The sequence below is a fragment of the Camelus dromedarius genome, chromosome 10 (genome assembly GCF_036321535.1).
Source record: "Camelus dromedarius isolate mCamDro1 chromosome 10, mCamDro1.pat, whole genome shotgun sequence".
NCBI classification, from domain to species: Eukaryota; Metazoa; Chordata; class Mammalia; order Artiodactyla; family Camelidae; genus Camelus; species Camelus dromedarius.
In genome coordinates this window covers 9,586,543-9,606,937 of record NC_087445.1, presented here as the reverse complement: position 1 = coordinate 9,606,937, position 20,395 = coordinate 9,586,543, and the positions used below count along the sequence as shown (strand labels likewise).

At 33.7% G+C, this 20,395-nt stretch overlaps 1 long non-coding RNA gene across 1 annotated transcript in view; it reads right to left on the bottom strand.

Annotated features, from left to right (window-relative positions):
* Window positions 1-2,201: 2,201 nt before the first annotated feature.
* The window catches only part of LOC135322249 (uncharacterized), a 253,071-nt gene continuing 234,877 nt past the window's right edge, over window positions 2,202-20,395 (bottom strand). The window contains exon 3 of the long non-coding RNA XR_010382600.1: window positions 2,202-2,434. This is a non-coding gene — a long non-coding RNA (uncharacterized LOC135322249). The remainder of the gene's footprint in view (window positions 2,435-20,395) is intronic.

Genomic DNA, 20,395 nt, shown 5'->3' with positions numbered 1-20,395 from the left:
CCTACCTCTCCCTCAGTTAGAGGTAAAATAGGAAGTCCCTGCGGATGGCAAGTTTAGACTCTTAACAGTCAACAATCATTCAGGTCCACAGGGAGACATAGTTATCATCTAATTACAGCTCTCTAAGTCACCAATAAATGGTGCCTTCATAAAACAGACTTCAGAAATGTAAAAGGCTTGCCTATTTATTATGATTCAATAAAGCAAATTTTTCAGCAAGGACATTTCATATACTTGCATCTTTACATTGTATTTTTTAAATAAAAATTATATTCTCTAGTTTATTTTTAGAAACAATATATTGCAAGTCTAGAAGATTTTCATCTGAGGCCTGGAATACACAAAAGATACCATGGCCTCACGTTAGATTCAGGTTCATTAGTCAACAGCAGGAGAACTTTTCACAAATACACGTTAAACAAAAGACAGGAGAATCATGAGAGTGGATTGATTCAATTGTCATGTTTGGAATATGACCTACTGAAACCAGAAAAATATAACCTTTTAAACAAGACATTGCTTTTTAAAGTGGACAGTGTCTAGTCCTGTTAATCCCATATAAAATTTGGTTTAGGATATAAGGAGGGAAGAGCATCCTCACTTATAGTTAAAAATAACATTTTTATCCCATCACATGCACACGCTATTTTTATTTTTTATATAATTTATACAAATATTACTCAAAAGGGATTGTTATAAAGAGCAGGAAACTTAAATCATATTATTTATTATTTAGTCCAGGCCCTGGTGATTAGAGTTATGTTAATGGTCAAATTACTTCACTTTCCTAAATCTTAGATCCCTACCCACTGTCAACAGGGATAATTACACTACTGTACTTTACTTACAGATTAATTTTGTCTGTATGAGAAAAAGGATATTAAAATATGTTTTCAAAGTAATTAACAATGTGAAAATGAGATTTTTTTCCATTTTCAACATAAATAGCCCTAATGTGGTTGTTTAACTAGATATGATCCTTTGATTAACAATTCATGCTATACCTGAGGAATACTGGATCTTTTCATTAAAAAAAAATCCTTAATCATTTGAACATGTTTTCTTTATCTATCACATAACTTTGATTTCAATTATAAAATACCAATTATGATATTTTTCTTTCATGGAAACATTACTTTGCCCCTCCCTCAAGTTGTGTTATGTTAGTTGCATTTATATTAAGCCATGATGCAGAAATCCTGAAGATCAATAACATTGACTTTAATCCTATTAGCTCTTTTTATTTCTTTCTTTTTTTTTTTGATTAGTAAGCTACAATGGGCTAAAAATTACCAAGTTAAAATAAAAGCACCTCTAATAAGACCACAGAATGTACTACAGATCTAATTCTTCTTGAATGTAAGGGGTATAAAGCTCAGAAAAAAAAATACGTAACTATGATGATGTGGCACTAGGGTTACATGGGTTTTATTACAGGAGCTTGCAACCACCCAGCTAAGTGAGTTCTGACAAGTCATATTATCTCTCTAGATCTTTTTTCCCCATGTGATCAACTCTCTGCCTTTCTGTCTTGAAAATTTCTACAGTGAAGATATTCTTGTTCATCTTATTCTTTTATTCTATAGCTTTTCCATCCAGATAAAAGATTTTGTTACCCAAAATAACTACATCATATGGTTCCTACGCTTTTGATGATAAAAATTTTAGAAAAATAATCTAAGTGGAAAAATAATGTATCATTAAGAACTATAAAGGAAAACTAACTTGTACTTCATCACTTTAATTATTGGCTGAATATGTAGTCATGAAATATTGGAAAATGGACAATGTTTCATGAAATACTGGAAATTTATATTAAAAACAATCCTTTCTTTAACACAAATGGTTTCCTGTGTGGTAAATAAAATTGAGTGCCAAATATCAAACCGAAAAATATAATGTGAAGAAATATGTAAAAAAACAAGCCCAGCAGTTCTATTTTTTAAAGTTTTAAAATGTATTTCTTATCTCATAAGCTGCTGAAGTGAATATACATAGAGCTACACTTGACAAGAAAAGTAACAATATGTCTACCAAAAGAAAAAGATATAAAGCTTTCTGAAATGAGAGCACTATGAGAAAAGGAGAAAAACAGGACAACAGTATCCTTTGAAAACTGAAAAGTAATGGATCTATTTAACTGATCTGTTTTAACTGATTTAAACACCCAGTTAAGCAAAAAAAAAAAAAAAAAAAAAAAAAAGGCAGCTTAGAGAATAAATCAAATAAATCCTATTTCCAGAAATTATTTTCCCCAAACCTCTGTAATTCCAGAAATAAAAGTAGGGGGAAAAAGAATAAAGAAAATTATCAATGAAATAATTCAAGACAACTTTCCAATATTAAAAGTAAAAAGGTAGCAGAAAGAAAGGACCCACCTTGTGCCCTGTGCCTAGAACACTGATTAAATAGAACCTCTTGTGAATCCAGAACACTAGAGGAAAAAAAAAAAAGAGAAGATCAGAGAATTTTGTAGGTCCTCCTCAGGGAAAATAGATGTAAAGAGATAAACCATAAAGTAAAAAGAAAAAAGAATATAAAAAGTTAAATGGCAGACTTAAGTATTAATATATCAATAATTAAATTAAATATAAATGATAAAAAATGCACAAATTAAAAGACAGATATTGGGAAAATAAAAAAAGAGTGTATGTATAAGGAGTTGTAAATTATTTTAACTTTGGGATTATTAGTAATAACACTGGAAGCAAGGAATCATTGGAACAATGGCTTGAAAGTTCTGCAGAAGCATATTTTATAACCTAGAATTTTATACCAAACATCCAAACAAGTGTCAGGATAAGTTAAAGACATCATCAAATATTCAAGTTCTGAAAAACTGCCTGCATGTAGCCTCTCTTAAGAAGTAACTGGAAATTAGTCTCCATCAAAACAAGAAAGCAAACCAAGATTGACAAGTATGAGACACAGAAACCCAAATCCAACACAGGAGAGAGGCTGTATGCATGTCCCCAAGATTACGGTAAATGCATATCCTATACATCAGATAACAGAGTAACAATACCAATTTGGAGCAGACTGAAATGCACAAGGTGGAGGGAAAACAGATAAAATGTCATCAGGCAAGCCTTTGACTTGGTGGAACTAAAGAACTAATTTCAGAGTCTAAATGCTGTTCTGTTATTTATGGTTCATGACTTTTTTTTCCATGACCAGCAGTAAACATGGATAAGTCTAAAAAAATAATGCCTAGAATTACAAACCAAAAATACTGTTACTCTGTATGTAAATTTTTACGTATTGCTTCTTCAAGAAGTATGTCAATTACAATACAAGCACTATAGTTGTAACATCCAGAGAATAATAACAGTGGATTTTTTTCCTAAAAAACAAAAAACCTTTTAACTTGTTTATGCAGATATTTAGACTCCATCTACAACTTTCATGAATAATAAAAAATATGCCTAGAAATTCATTTAGTTTGGATATTTAAAGAGTAAATTAGTGAGAAATGGTCACTGAAAATCCCTTAAGACATAATGATATAATCCAAATATTAAAGGAGATTTAATATAATCTATAACACTAAGAAGCATTTTAAACACTGGCAGACACATGTGTAGTTGTGTGCTACAACACGTAGTTCTTAAAACGTGTATTAATAGTTTCTTTAAAAGCTCTTTTTAAATTAACAAGAAATTAATATTTTTAGCAGCAAATTTTTGTTTTGAAGTACTTACTTTCCTCCTTTTAGTCTTCAAATGTAGATTAACTTTATAATTTCATTACAGACATGATGACAAAAATCTGAAATATCATGTACTAGTATCCAGAAGTAAAGCTGATTAATTACATTAAACTGATTTACACAAAAAGTTTGAGGCAACTACATTTTCTTTCACATTTGTTGTTGTTATTGTTTGTGTGGGTCTTTAAATTTAGCTATAAATCTAAGCAGTTAGGGAAATACATAGGATCCTGACTTCCTCACTGTTACTTGTACATGGAAAAATAAAAGAATATTTGTAGGGAATTTATTTTATAAATAGAACTCAAAATTATTTCCTTGCCATATGAAAAATTAGGTGTGTAGCAGAAATGAGTATGATGTGAAGAATCAAGTTTCATTTCTTGGAGTCTACCCTTTTCAACTAGATTGGTATTTTTTACAGTTTTCTGAAATAGAATGACATGAAAAAGTTTAGGTCTGTGGGGAAATTCTATGAGTTCTGCTCTGAACAGTTCAATTTAAGGAGTCTGTGGATTATAACTACATCTATTTAGCAACTAGATTCTAGGTTAGTGCTCATGAGAGAGATATGAATTAGGAAGCAGATAGAAATCATTAACAGCTAAGGCCATTAAATAACCCAAAGGAAGTATATGGATTAATATGAAACTTGGACTAAGATAGAATCCATAGACATACCAATATTTAAGTTGTGGTTGACAAAATACACATTAGCATCCAGGTAAGGCCACCACCCATGGTAAAATAGCATTATAGAAGCCATTGGCAGACTGTGTACTGAGGGTGGATGACCAACAATGTCAAGCACTAAGAGAAAACTTTGATACTTTGATGACATTAATATAGAGGAAGAATGGGCATGGAAAATACATTTTAGTCCATATTGATAAATACATAGAGGCAGTGAATATAGGTACCTATTTTAATAAGCATGCCAGGAAACCGCCGGTGACAGATTTAGTCCAAATCTACGGTTCCAGAAATGAAGGATGCTCCAAAATCCTCAGCAGTGAGGCTGGGCTTCCCATTGATGGGTTAGAGTCCCAGAGGTGATTTGGGGGAAAAGACAGTGGAATTATAAAGAGTCAGGAACCAATTCTATGTTCCAAACTCCAGAACATTTCTGAAATTCCATAGTATTTATATGGTAGGTACTTGGTTCCAGGCACTTTTCTAAGTGCTAAACACTAAGATGTAGATTTGCCACAATCAATGTATGAAGTAAGCAGTAGTTTAATCATCACCCCACATCCTAAATTTGAAGAAAATGAGGTATAGAAATGTTAATAACTTGCTCTAGGCCTCAAAAGAAATGAGCACTGGAACCAGGACTTGATAGTAGCCCATTTGATCCAGAAATTAGGGCGCTATCCATTATGTTCACACCCCTTTTTGGCTTCTGTATAACAAACCATACTTCCTGGTTGACTGAAAGAATGCAAACACAGTGGACAGGCTTTGGAGAAGAAAAAGTTAATTTGAGGAGTTAGTATCAATCGTCCTGGATGGACCTTCCTTTTTCCTGCCTTTCCCTCTCTCAAATATTACTAATAGTCAAAGATCATCATGCCAGTTACAGTCATCTTCACCATTCCCAAATGACAAAAGCTTCTGCTTAATTTGGAAATACTATAACTATTAAAGGACAGTTTACTACACATCCACCAGTTCAAATGATAGAAATTGCTTTTTAAAATCACTGATCATATGAAGGAAAATGCTTCCAAACAACAGAACAGCTTTGATTTATGAGAAGAGGGGAAAAAATTGAGCTTATTTATAAAGAATAAAAATTAACAACAGTAGAATTATATAACTTTCTAAAGCATATGTTCAGTTTAATTCCAAAACAAATAATTTGTTTAAGAAAAACAATTAATAAGCTTTAATTTAAAAAATCTGTGACATTGACAGTAGAACACAATGGTTCATTAGATTCACTTGGCATTATAAAATTAACAACAGAGTAACCAGGGCATTATAATTTGTCAAATAAATAGGATAGATAAATGACAGATGGGTAGATAGAAATATACATAGATAGATAGAGATAAGCAGATAAAGACATAGAAACAAAAGCAACAGATATTCACTATTGCCATATCTCAGTATTCATTTACTAGGCTTCCTTAGCAAAGTACTGCAAATTAAGTAGCTTAGACAATGAAAAGATTATGTCGGACGTAATGTTCAGACCCTGGAAATCTGAGATCCAAGTGTGAATATACATCTGTTTTAAAAAGAGGTTAAAAATAAAAAACGAAATTCTGCATAATGGTTACTGTTGAGAAGAGAGAAGATGATGGAGTAAAAATAAAGGCATGCATAAGTTTAGTTTTTAGATAATATGGCCATTTAAAATACCATCCTTCAGAAGCAATGTACTTTAAAAATTATGCTCAGGAGCCTCATTCCCTGGGTTCAAGCCCTGGTGCTTATGCTAATTAGCTAGACATCCTCCTGCAGTTCATTCATCTCGCTAAAGTGGATTCCATTCTAAAAATGTAAGTATAGGAGTATCTTCCTTCTGTATTATTTTAAAGACTTAATGATACAGTATTTGTGAAACACTTAGAATTGTGCCTCATACATCATAAGCATTGAAGGAATACATCTCAAATAGAATTGTATTATTATTTAAATAAAATAAGATAAATGATATGAAAATGTCATTCACCAAGAATTCTAATTAATTCAATTATTTGTGACTGAGTTCCACAGGATGAGAAGGAATGTGGGGGGTGGGGGGAGAATAGCAAGAAAGTCTTTTACATTTATATAGTCCATGTACTTTTAGATAGAAATGTATAATTTAGGATTTTTGGGGGGGTAGTGGTCTGTAAAACTGTCATTTTTTTCCCTACAATTTCTTTTAACTAGAAAGGTGCAAGTTGTTCACAGCCGGGAAGTTCCTCATTTTTTCTGTTGACCCTCCCTCAGGTAGTGCTCTGAAATCTCTTCAGTGTGAGGAAAATTTAACCATTACCAAGCTGTTATTAAGCCTCAAATGCCAATGCTTGTTTTAATCAGCTACTCAGGAGACAATCAGGAACAGAGACCTGGACAGTTAATGGTGAGGGACTAAATAGATCACTCTGTACCCATCCCCAAGAGCACATTAGAATGGATAGGGTGGGGATACAGATAATTTCATGCACTTTAGACATTCTACCATGTTCCTAGCAAACACCATTTCCACACCCCACTCTCACCTTTCTAAAGAGAATTCTACATGGGTATGTGTCGGGGGGCAGGGTAGGGTTCCTGCCAATAGTCAGCCTTCCCCTTTCTTTCTTATTCCTTTTCCTTGATCATGATTTGTCTACATGTATAATGTGGATTTTGGTCCAAGGGCACTTACCCATCTAATTCTAAGCTCATTTATAGGGTTGGAATTTGCAGAGTTGGCACAGAAAATGGGCATAGATAGGAAGGAAATGAGGATATGATGGAAAAAAATGGTCTAAATGGTCAAGCAGATAGTTTTAACGATAGCAAGGCATATTTGAGCCCTAGTGAAAATTTGTTGTTGGGAGTCTGAAATCTCTACAAAATCAAAGAGCAATGAGAATGGAAAGAGAAAAAGGATGACAAGACATATTGCTATAATCAAAGATTGGGATATTGAATTTTAATGCAAATTATTCATTCATTATTTATTTATTAACCATTGTTTAATTATTATCTACCAATATGTGTCAAAACTTGTTCTGGACAAAGTCTTGAACATAAAAATACAAAAAATCTCGATTTCCTGAAATTTATAATCTGTTAAAGGGAGACAGAAATAAATAAAACAACACATTTAGACTTTGCTGAATACAAAACATGGAGGGTTTTATATAAGGCAATGAACGAAGCAAATATCTTGAGAAAGATCATTCCGGAGACAGTGAGCAGCAGGTGCAAAGGCTGAGGTCAGACGGTGTTCCTGGCAAGTGTGAGATACAGCAAACTGGCCTCTGTATCAGCTGCAAATAAAAACATGTGTTTAACAGCTCTCTCTGGGACAAAGGTCACTGCTTGTTTGGGAAAGAGAATAGCAAACAGAAACCATAATTTTAAAATATGTAGAAAGTTTTTTTTTTCTAAAAATGAAAATAACTTCAGATTATTTGTTTGATATTCTTCTTCAGTAACTGAAACCTGGTTATGAACCTTTGGTCAAATCACAGGCTGAAGGTGCAGCAGTCTCCCTGGGTCTAGTGACAGCAAGCAGAGGAGCCCAAGGAAGCAGAGATGGGAAATAACACAGGGTTTAAAAAACTTCCTTTTTCCTATTTTAATCTTGACTTGAACTGATGTGCAATCTTAAGTGCTTCTGTGAACCCGGAAGCACCCTTCCCCTCTGCCCGCTCCTGGTCACTGACTTTTACACAGACTGAGACTCTCACCTCCTTGGGGTGTCTTACTACAGATTCAAAGCAGGTGCACGTATAGGTGTACTTGTTCTAGAGGGTAACATTATTTCTTTGCATACCTCCTCATCTTGCATCAGTGTGACCATTTAAACTGAAACATCCTTGGCACTCAGACCTTACCTCCATAAGCTATTATTCTGCATGTTGGGGGGAGTGACAATGAAAACCAATTAGGAATATTCATTAGGTCTGTCTTTTCTTTCCTCACTCATTGGTTCCAAGGGCACACATTTCTTACATCCAAGATTCTACAGAAACTTTATTCTTATGTTCTAGCAAACAGAAGATGCAAAGCAAAATGTTCTTACCTGTTCATAACCTGCATACCTGAAAATACCATATCTCTTTTCACTCCTACTAGGGGAGATATTACAAAGCCAGGTATAAAGGAGACAGGCAGAAGATACTCACTCAGGCAGGTCAGGCAGAAGATGATCTTAACCATTTCACCTTGAATATGTACCTAATATTTTATCATCTTTTCTCTTAAGGGTTAATGGTTTAATGAAAAGGATGTGCAGAGATAGGATAACTTTAAGATTAATAGATGCATCTTCACCTCTAATAGAAAATTCCCTTTATCTTTCAAACCAATATAATTGCAGGAGATCAATACAGCAGGCGTGCACCACACACACACACACACACAAACCCACACACACACGTCTTTGAAAAGAAAGTCCTGAAGAAAAGTTGGTACAAGGGTATAGCACTCCATAAAAATTGCTTTTCAACAGTGTGCAAGCAAAATGTAACTGTTGAGGATATGCAAAACAGACATAGTAATTTTGTGAAAGAGTTAATAGTTAAATAATTAAACTTTACTTGATAATAAATGACATGTGCATCTTTATAAACTTCAGTTTAGCTAATGCATCTCAAGTTAATAGCCAATATTAGAGAATAATTATTATATTTGACTCCAGTTGCTTGATTTGCATGTGGAATTATGAGGATTTGAGAATTCATAATTGAAAATTCAAGATTGAAATTGCAGCAATAATAAAAAATGTTAAATACTTATATGAGTAAGCAGAGTTAGATAATATTGGAGTGTCCTATTAGGTTTGAACACTTAAAAAATGAAGAAAAGTAAAAATGAGCTTACCAAAATTATGTACGTGTCACATATATTAACATTTAATAAGTGAATGTTTTTAGCAAAAAATACAAAAATAAAATAAAATAAAATGGAAAGCCCTTGAGCATAGATTTATAGATTTATATTCAACCTACTAGAAAAGGCATGTTAACTAATCACCCTCAATGCAGTAATGAAAGTACAATCTTAAAATTATAAGCAAATGCGCACGTGTATAGTGGAGGAACATCACTCTTAGAGTTCTTACTGCTCTTTCCTTAAGTTGTAGGTGTGATTCAATTTTTTGTCTTTGTATAATCTTTTAAACATGCCTCCCAGTATCTCCGTATAATGTATCACAAAATTATTTGGGACAGAGTTTTTTTTCCCAAGTACATATTTATCATTGTGTAGCATTTGGGGATCATTAAAAAAGTAACCAAATAAAGGTCCCACATTCCAACTTTATTGTAGAAAAATCTTAATTTCTAATTCTCTTAGATTTTCTGGGATTGCTGTATGTTATCAGGGTTAGCAAACAGCCTAATGATACTTACTGCTTTGTTAGTTTCTACCTGCCACTTGTGTATGTATGTTTTATACACACATAAAACATATGTTCATTATATATATATGTGTGTGTGTGTATATATGTATGTATATATGTTTTGCCAAATAAGGATTGGTTACAGAAGCACAGAATTACATATGATTTTTTAGATATGATAACATTATTGGACAGTATAAGTAAAATATCTATACATAAAATTTATCAAAATTTAAATACTGCTTATCAAATAAGCTTTGCCTGATTTACAAAAAATATAAAGGTGAATTATGTTCAGTCATACTACTAATCTCAGATATGAAGTAAGGATTAAGAAACAAAAAGTTCATGACTTAGAAAAAATTTACATTTTAAAGGAGAAAATATTTCTGAAGGAAAGTTCCACATTTAGTAATTTTTATATAAAGCGATAATTTACCACCCAAAAAGACTCTATACTTTCTTTTTCTGTTTTCCCTGAAAAGCACCCAGCTTTCTGATAACTTATGGTTGTCTGGAAAAAGCCGACTTCACTCCTTTCTTTCAGCTTCCTAAACGTTCTACATTAGAGTCAGAATATTCAAGATGGGCTTTCAGAAAATACCGTGTATTCCTATTAGGGATCTTCTTTTCAAATATAAAATACTTAAGATTTTATGTGGTAGCCAACAGGTGATAAGTCAATTCTTGAGAGCTTTCTCCTATAGATTGTTACCCTGACTGTAGTCTCTCAAATCAATTAGTTTTGTTCCTGGATTCCCATTTCCCAATTTTCAGACACAAAATAGAACCTTAGAGAATTTTAACTATTAATAAAGGTTTTCTTTTTAGTACCTTGACACCAATGAACTGAGCAAACTACAAATCATAATGAATATTTAAGCTCCTGGAACTTCCAATGGTTTAAAAATAGCAGTGAATATAATGACAAACCTTGACCTAAAATATGTTTAACTGTTTCTCTGGAATACTATAATTGTTTCAATTGGAGAACTAGGTTCACAATTTTAACTCGTCCTTTACCTGAATGTAAATCCTACTGTTTATTAATAACAATATTTTTATTGACTAATTTGCCATTTCTATAAAGATCATATTTCAGAAAAGGAGAGCAGTTACACCGAACAATTACTATGGACAGAAAGATCAATGTCATTTCTGAAAATGTACCATCTGCATGGCAGAAACCTTTAGAAATCCCTATAAGATATTGTGAAATTAATGCCAAGTTAAAGACAGAATTAAAAAAGACAGAACTATAGACACAGAGTTTTCAATATTTGCATGGAAAATATGTAAATAAAATATTAGTACACAGATCAGCCCCACAGCACATCCATGGTGTGTCCCTCAGATGCACTCTCCATTCTTCAGCACTCTTTTTGCCCCAGAAGTTTTCTATTTGGTTTATATCACAGGAGATGATCTCTAGATTTCTTATTATTTTTACCTTCTTGGCAGCAAAATAGCCCTAATGTTACCAAATAGCATTGCTCTGTTCAGAGTGGCTGATTATTTGCCCCCTTTAAGCCCAGATGAGGCAACAGATCAACTAGTACCAATTTATCATTCCTCTATACTTACACCTTCCTACATAGCTTTCAAAAATGACCCTTCCTTGAGTTATCCCGTATTGAATTTTCTGTCTTATGTTGGGACAGACGCTTACACTCTAGACTTGATAAGACTGAGACTCCCAACCCAAAGACCTCGTTTTGCAGGTGAAGACACTAAATCTCAGCAATGTTAAAATCACTTAGGGAATGGTCACAATGTTAATTACTGACAAATGGTAAACTTTTAGCTAATGTTTGCTAATATCTAGCATTATTTATTTTTCTTAATTTAAAATAAACTTATTAAAGTTAATTAACTCACATCTAAGAAAAGATACCATAAGAGCACAGGAAAGACATCTTCTGAAAATATTCATAATACAAATATCCTTCAAGGGGCTCATCCAGACTATATCAAGAAGTACAAATCAACAAAAACAAAGAGATAATCCAACAGGAAAAAAATGAAATACTTGAACAGATGCTTCATAAAAGATTTCCAAATGTCCAATAAACATATGAAACATTGTCAGTTTCATTCATCTTTAGAGACGTGCAAATTAAAACCACAACCTGATACTACTGCATGCTCTTGAGAGTAATAAAAAGATAGAAAATCATAAATGAGGCAACCGAAACTTTTACGTGCTGCTTGAGGGAGTATAAATTAGTATAAGCACTAACTAAAAGTATTTGGCAATAGTTTTTAGCATTATTTCTTAATCTTCACTATCCGTCATAATAGCTTAGCGGCTGTTGAAGCACATGGATTCCCCATGTCCACCCTACAGATCTGCCTGCAGGAAAATCACATTAAATTATATTAATCCAGAAGATCAAGGTAACAGTTGGTATGTTTATACCAAAACTTGGGAGACATAGTATTTATGGCATTTACAGAATTATATGTAGTTTTAAAAAGCCTGAAAATTAATAATCTAAGCATGTAATTTATATTAGAAGGCAGACAGTAGAAGAGAATAGAAGGAAGGATTTCATGATAAGAAAACAAAATAATGAACTGAATGACTAAGGAACAAGATAACTCAAACTTTTAAAAATGTAGCTCTTTTCCTGAAAAATCAACTACAAAATTACTAAACCACCAAGATTACCAAAATACTGACTTTATAGAAATAATGGTTTTGCTAAATATAAGGCAAAGTAATGGATATATTCTTGTAAAATTCTTGAAATTTTTCTGAATTGAAAGTACAACTATAAAATTATAATAATTTGTATAATTGAGAAACATAGTACTTCTATAATTAAGACAGATGAGAAGAGAATGATGGTATAATCATTGGATATATTTATACTTCAGAAATACAGTAGTCAAAGAACTACTAGAGAAAGAGACCATGACACATAATTACAGATACAGGGGAAGAAGAAGAAAGGTGTAGAATTATGGACGGAAAGTAGACCAGAATATCAAGAAAGCTGTATTTTCAACATAGGCACAGAATACAGAGTGAGCAAGAAAGAGAACAGAGTTTCCCAGAATAGAGCTTCAAGAAATCTTTTTTAAAATTAGAAATGAGTAAACATTCCCTTGGAAAATGCAAATAATTTGATTTTCCACATGGTCCTTTTTACAAACCCATTTTACTAGTTAATCATGTGTAATTTTCCATAAGCAATGTTAATATTGCCCAAACTGTGCATTTACTTTATTGTCTGAGGAAAGAGGAAAGAAATACAGCTTTTGTTTAATTGTAATAGCAGAGAGCTCACACCAAAATAACTGATCTTAAGGATTAATTGATTTTTATAGAAATGTTCATTTTTTCTAGTAAATACTGCATAAAGTGTTAACATTAAAAAAGAACTCTGCTTTGATTTGTTTTATCATGAATTTCTTTACTTTTTGTGTGCTCAGATCTTAGAAGTGGTAAAAAAGAAGCCCTGAAGTGAAATATTTAGGTCATTCTTTGATATTTTCTTCCCTAAAACCACTCCTCCTGCTTAGGATGTTCACGTATTATTTTTCAACCAGCTCCTGCAATGACTCATCATGGAATCCCACAGCCACAGAAATGTCTTTCTGTGTCCCACAGCAATAATTAAATTCTAAAACTGATTCCTCTCTCCTTTCTTCTTGGGTAGAAATATTGTATTTGTAAAAATGCAGTTGTCAACATTCATATTCAACTTGATATGTTGCTGAACCTTCAAATGGAAAAAAAGGAAAGTTAAAGTATAAACTTGAAGGAGTATGATTTCTTTTGAAATACACATATAGATTTTTTCTGAGAAATTCGAATTCCATTAATAAGCATTTCCTGTAATAGGCCTGCTGTTTAAAGTGGCTGATGCCATTTTTTGTTTGATTAATTTGAAGGCAAGATTAAAAAAGCAAAATTGGTTGTCAAACCATTGTACTAGATTTAAATTCTTCATCTGACCACACTTTCATACTCATTGTTTAAAATATCAAAATATTGTGCTCATACTGCAAACCCAAACAGCTGAGTATATACAATGGGGTACTCTATTCATTAGCTAACCATCTCAGAAACTTAGTGGAGTTTATTATTATCCTAGTTTTACAAGTGAATGAACTCTTAGAGTTAGTAGAGTTCAAGTGTATGAGATTAATTGTCAGAGACACATAACTAGTCAACAGTCAAAAGACAATTTGAAATCAGGTCTCCAGGACATCAGAATTCAGTTCCTTCTGGTATACCTTGCTGCACTACCAACTCTTTCCTGCATTTATTGTTCAAAGGCATGTACCTGATTAGACAACAGGCTCACAGTTCTTAACTACTTTTTTTCTCCGAGATCAATAAAGCCAGTAGGGAGGAAAGAAAAGTCTCATTTTGAGTAACACTGTAGTTTGCAAAGTTCTTTCACAATCACTGTTATCGATTAACTCTGTGAGTTTTGGTTTTCTAGCCCATTTTACAGATAAGATTGCTTGGCTAGAGTTTCAGCTGAATTACGTCAAGTTTCACAGCTTGTAATTTCTATATAACATACAGTTGGAGACACAGTGTCCCCCTCTCCTTCTCCCAAAATATAAATACAGTAAGACAAAGAAAAGAAGTCCTCTTTCCTCAATTCAATCTCTGCCACGTCCTCCAACAGAAAAAAAAAAAATCTGAAATGCCCAAAGAATTATAAATGTATAGAGAAAAAATATCTTGCATTCATTTAGGAAACTAAGTGTCACAAATTTTGAGGAATGTCTACATTTAATAGCATCAAATTAAAGGAGATCATTGTTAAGTCATTCTCATGTGAGAAGGAATTCTAGTGACTTGTCATGGCTGTTCAGCAGTAGAGAAAATGTGCCCATTACCTTCCAGTTTGTAGAGAGTAGAACCTTAGGCAAGTTTTACTTGTAAGACTTATACATACTATTATTGAACTGGCTTTGACACTACAAAATGGAAACAATGACACTGAATTTTTCAAACTAAAATGTTTACTACTGAGTTTCATTAACATACGATCTCTCAGGCCAAGATAGATTGATGAAGATCCCCGTCATTCTTGGAAGAGCTTTTATTAATGTGTGCTTCTGCGTTATCTTTCCTTTAGAAAAGCTCCCTCTGTCCTTTTATAGACAAGGGTACAGTAGATAGAATGACTTGAGTCTGTGATTATTGAGACAGTTCAGAGGAAAAAGAAGCAGAGGAAAAAATAAGGAACCACTTAGCGCTTTCCCCTCCACCTGCCACCCACCTCCATATCCCACCCTGTCTGTCTCAAGTAATTTCCTAAGTGCGTAAGTGAATGCAAACTACTTAGAGTGTTCTGGTGACTAACCCCAAAAGTTTTCTATAGTATAAGATTATTAATATGTATTCATCACTCCTCAAACTGCAGCTGAGAGCTGAGAATCACTCCATGGCCATGCTGTGACCTGCTTCTTGTCCAGGATCAGATATTACCTTGTATCTGCAATTCTCAGTACAGTATCTGACACCAAGTACTTATGCAAGGTGCACTTACTGAATTAATTCTGAATGTTACATCTTTCTCTGTAAGTTAACTTAAAATGTTTGCAGACAAAAAGTTTAAAATGTTTGAGAGAACACACTGAAATTTTTAAGAATCACTTCTCTACAAAACACACACACAAAACTTTGTAATATTCTGAAATCATTGCTGTCTCTTCTATGAAACATTTTCACTCAAGTCCAGATGTAGGGGTTTAAATGCTTGAACTTAATAAAATTAAGTGTTTCACTTACTTATTTATATTCTGAATGGCCTTTGCCATTTCCATACTAATGAAGCAGACAGACTCCATTGTTTTTTCCCTGTTACACCTTCAAAGGTGGACATACTGCTTTTTATTGCTTCCAGGGAATGATCTGATTAAACAAGAAATCTGAATAAAGCACTAAAGGAGTAACACAACTTTGATGTTAAAAGATATATGGGAAAGCATGCATACATAGGCCTATCATTTTTGTATTTTTACTAAGAATCAAGACAGTTTGTATTTAGTGGGCTTCTACAGACTATGTGTTCTTCCCCAAAGCTAAGGTGTGTAAGGTAGAGAGACACAGATCTGGAGGGTGATGACTGCATTTCATAACTACAGTGACCTCAGTCCTCAAATAAAGTAGAAATTTGCCATTGGTGACCTAAATAGTCTCCAAATTCTCTGCAGGCAAGCAGGGAGACCCATTACTTCCTATTATGACTAGTCATCTTTCAGTGAGTTTGAACATTACCTCAGCCATTTGCAGCCTCCTTCGATCGCTAAGACGGATTATGGCTGACATCCTCAGCAGTCAAAACATCTTGCAAATGACTTCTCAGCCTGGAGAGCCCAACCAGAATGACGCTCACTTCACTGCCTGTCTAGCTCGTCTCCCATCTAGCCATCGAAGCATTCACAAAAACACTTTTATGAAATTCGTTCCAACATGTGTTCAATTAGATGAAATCTTCTTAAATATTGCACTAGATGTGAAGTGGGAAAATGCTAAATTGGCCCTGTATTTGCTAAGTGTATTCTCTAAAGTAGATGAAGCCATACGACATCATTGAATTCAAGCAATAAAGTAAATAGAAGAGAAAGCTGTTCTTCTAGCTTGGTTATTTTTTATACATTATGCTTTTTTATACAAATATACTAGACTCTATTAAGTACACTGACTGAAAAATGGTAGCTCTGGATGAAATGTAATACTTTATTTTCAATGTATTAGTTTCATGGGAGAGTAGAAACGTTATGATGCCCCTTCTACTGTAAAGAATGATGTGGGGGAGAGGATTAAGAGTCAACATAGCGACATTATTTATTCCCCTTATTTGATAAATGGGAAATGAAACAGTTTCTCCTTGTCACATAGAGAATATATGTAATATCAATGCTTTATTCCTTGGAAAATCGAGTGGAAATTTCAAACAACATATTATACAGATTTTATGACTACTGCATACTGCCAACTAAAGACGTTTGCTTTTTCTTAATATTAGATATTATTTAATGACAAGTGTCCCTTAAAGGCTACTTGATGTAAGTAGTAAAAAGAACAAGCTGGAATTTCTGAAATAGTAAAAAGATGGTGACACAACCCCTGTGCCTGGTAAATTCACAGTGTTTGTATTGGAGAGGGCCAAATTGCCCCTGATTTATTCATTTATTGTTTTGTTCACTACACTGAATCTTGCAGCTCTTCTAATCTTACTGTGCATATGGATGCATGTAAATGATACACAGAGCTAGATGTAGCCAGCTCTGTGCTTTTTAATGAGACACATTTCAATATTATTGTCCCTTGCCACCCCAATATCAGATATTTACCTACATCTTCATTCACTTCTGAGGATCTTAATTGCTAATCTATGAGCCACAATTGAAGCTATACCTGGATATTTGTGGGGTTTTTTTAAGAATGATGTGTAAATTTCATTATGCTTTTTCTAAGGAGAATATTAGAGCTTTCAAGAGATTCTTTAGAGGTCTGTGGTTCTAACACAAAGGGCTGCTCTTCTAAGTATTTTGTGATTGATATTTGAATTTTGAATCATTTGGAGTGTATTGTACATACTTTAACGTCAGATATTATTTATTCCATATATTTAAAAACTCCTTAATTTATTATCTTTTTTCCTTTGTGCTTTTATTAATTTGCTTTATCTTTATTCCAACTTCATGTAAACTAGTTTTGAAAGTTTATAAAAGATAAAACTGAATATAATGAATTCAAAGCAGTGACAAAATAAGAGTTTTAATAAGAGAAATAATAAATGTCTTATTACCTTATTAAAGTGGTCTTAAATTCAGGTTTCTACTAAACCAAAGTGAATAGGCAGGATCAATTACAAAAGTCAAGGTAAAATCATACTGAGTTAGGTTTGGGAATGATTTCTGTGATTTTTTTCCCTTAGCACAAAACAAATTATTATACATTTCATATTTGTAATTAAATTATAAGGATGCTAACCCCTAGTTCACCCTTGTTCTATGTAACTTATTCCACTCCTGTCTGCATGGTAAGAAAGTCTTCTGGGCAGAACAGTAAACCAAACCTTTCTTCAGAAAGACAAGGAGGGAGAGAGGAGGTTACTACTCTGCATGTATAAAGGGTGAGAGATTGTAAACATGAGGGAGGAGAAAGCATCTGAGAGAAGTCTGGGGAGACAAACATGTTACAAGAGTAGCTCCAGTTCTAAGGAATGAAACAGAACAATACAAAAGATACTTTTAAAGTTTTCCCTCTGTACTTCGCAAAGCATTTGCCACTTTAGGAAGAAAGCTGTCTTCATGAGAACACTTAGGGCGTTTGGAACGAGAATCTGGCATGAAGTGTGTTAAATTCATTAAACAAGGAGGCCATTAGACTGAGATGGGTCTAATGCCCTGGCAGCCTAGGCAAGCAAACCAACATCTAAGCATGTAAATGCTTCAAGGGAACCAAATCAAAACCTAACGTCAACCAACAGCAGACAAGTAGGCTTGGAACTTTGCCAATCAATACATTCCTTTGCTTCAGTCTTTTCTCTGTAAAAGTGTCTCCTGGACTCCTAAACATACCGACCTTCTAACCACTTCCTACTGGCAGTGCCCTCTTTCAATCAATTTTTTCTCAAACTCTTAAAATTTTTAATATGTCTCAGTTTATGTTTAACAGGTGGTTGGCACATCAAATTGCCTTAGGTCAAGATTTGGGTTTGCAGGAAAACCATACTTGGGTTAAATGAAAACTGCTATTAATCTAAGATGTTTTGTGAGCCTGTCCATCTTTCTTTACCATTAACTCCTTGATCCTACTTTGAAGGCAAAAGTCAGTGCTTCCTCCATTTAAATATATGCCCCTGGGAAATTTTTTTATAATATGGGCAAGAAATGAGAAGCAGAAGATGTCAGGGATCAGCAAATAACATGCCAGATAACAAACCCTGGATATTCTAAAACTGCTGGCATAACGACCTTGCATACTTCACATTTTATGTATTAGCATATGCTTGTTAACTCTTTGTACGTGCTAGCACGTATTCAATGTAGATGGTTTTAATCTTTTAAAATTTATTTTTTATTTCTTTTTAATTTTTTAATGGAGTGACTGGGGATTGAACCCAGGACCTTGTGCGTGCTAAGCATGCCTTCTACCACAGAGCTATTCCCCTGACCCGCGATGGTTTTAATCTTTTTAAGTCATATTTTTTTTTAATTACAGAAAATAATAAACTAAAGAAGCATTTTAAACATTTTCTTGTATTTCATTATTTTTCCATGCATCTAGTTTGTAGTATTTCTAGGTACAAGTTTGTATCCTTAAAATGTAACATATGCAACTTCTCAAGTTATTACAAAACTTAATCATATAATAAGACATATTGTGTATTGTTTTATACTATTATAGAATGGCAGGCTAAGCTGGTTTTTTGGTTGATTGGATCTTAGCTTGATATAAAAACAACCAATTTTACTACTTATTTTACTGAATGTGCAATTGCTTAAGTATCTTTTCATTCATAGTTCAGCTAACATATGTTTTGGATAAATCAAAAATATTAACATTAACAGGAGTGTGATTTTTACACTTGATCTTAGCCAAAAGGCCAAGAAATGATAGGAGTTGGATTTTTAATAATAGTAGTAAGCTCCCTGAAATAAACAGTTTGAATAGTTAATAATTTATTCTATTGGCAAAGTAGAAATTTAAATATTGTTCTTCTCAGGTAATATTTTGTATATCAACAGCATATGCTTTATGAGTATCTTATAGAAACCCTGTCAGTAAATATGAATAAAGATGTTTATTTTTATAACTTTGATTCTGCCAAAACATCCATTATTCATAAAGGGGTTAATTTTAATTTAGAACATTTTCTCCCCTCTTTTAATTTATAAACATATTTAAAGGAACAGAAACAAATGAAATGACAAAATCTTATGTGATATTGATACAGGAGAAAAGTATGTGGGGTGAGAGGATGGCTGTGTCCCAGGTCTCAGCTGAACCCCTGGGACATACCCCGCCAAGTGTGGGTCCTTGGCTTCACGCAGGAAGGAATTCAAGAGTGAGCCATAGTGAGTAAAAGTAGATTTATTCAGAGAGATACAGACGACATAGACAGAGCACAGGCTGTTTCAGAAGGCAAGAGAAAGGCCATGAGATGTGGGGGTAAGGTGCTCAGTTTAAAGTGAAAGTAGATGCACACTCCGTGGACAGAGTGCGGGCCGTCTCGCTAAGAAGGGAAAGCAGCCATGAGGGGCAGGGGCGGTTAGTGTTCATGGACCGTGTAACTTCATAGGCTAACCACTGGGAGGATTATTCCAAGTACTTTGGGGGAGAGGCAGGGATTCCCAGTAACTGGGCCACCACCAACTTTTTGACCTCTTATTGTTAGTCTCAGAACTGTCCTGGTGCCTGTGGGAGAGCCACTTACCATGTTAATATATTACAATGAGCAAATAAGGAAGCTCAGGGTCTACTGGAAATCACATCTCCCACCACCTTGGGCCTCAAGGCCTGTTGGGAGTTGAATTTTCCACCACCTGTGTTAACTGCTGTGGCACTTTTTGAATGGCTTTTCCCTGTCCCCTTCTTTCCTGTCTCAATATATCTTTTGCCCGACGTAAAAATCTGAACATTTCTGCTC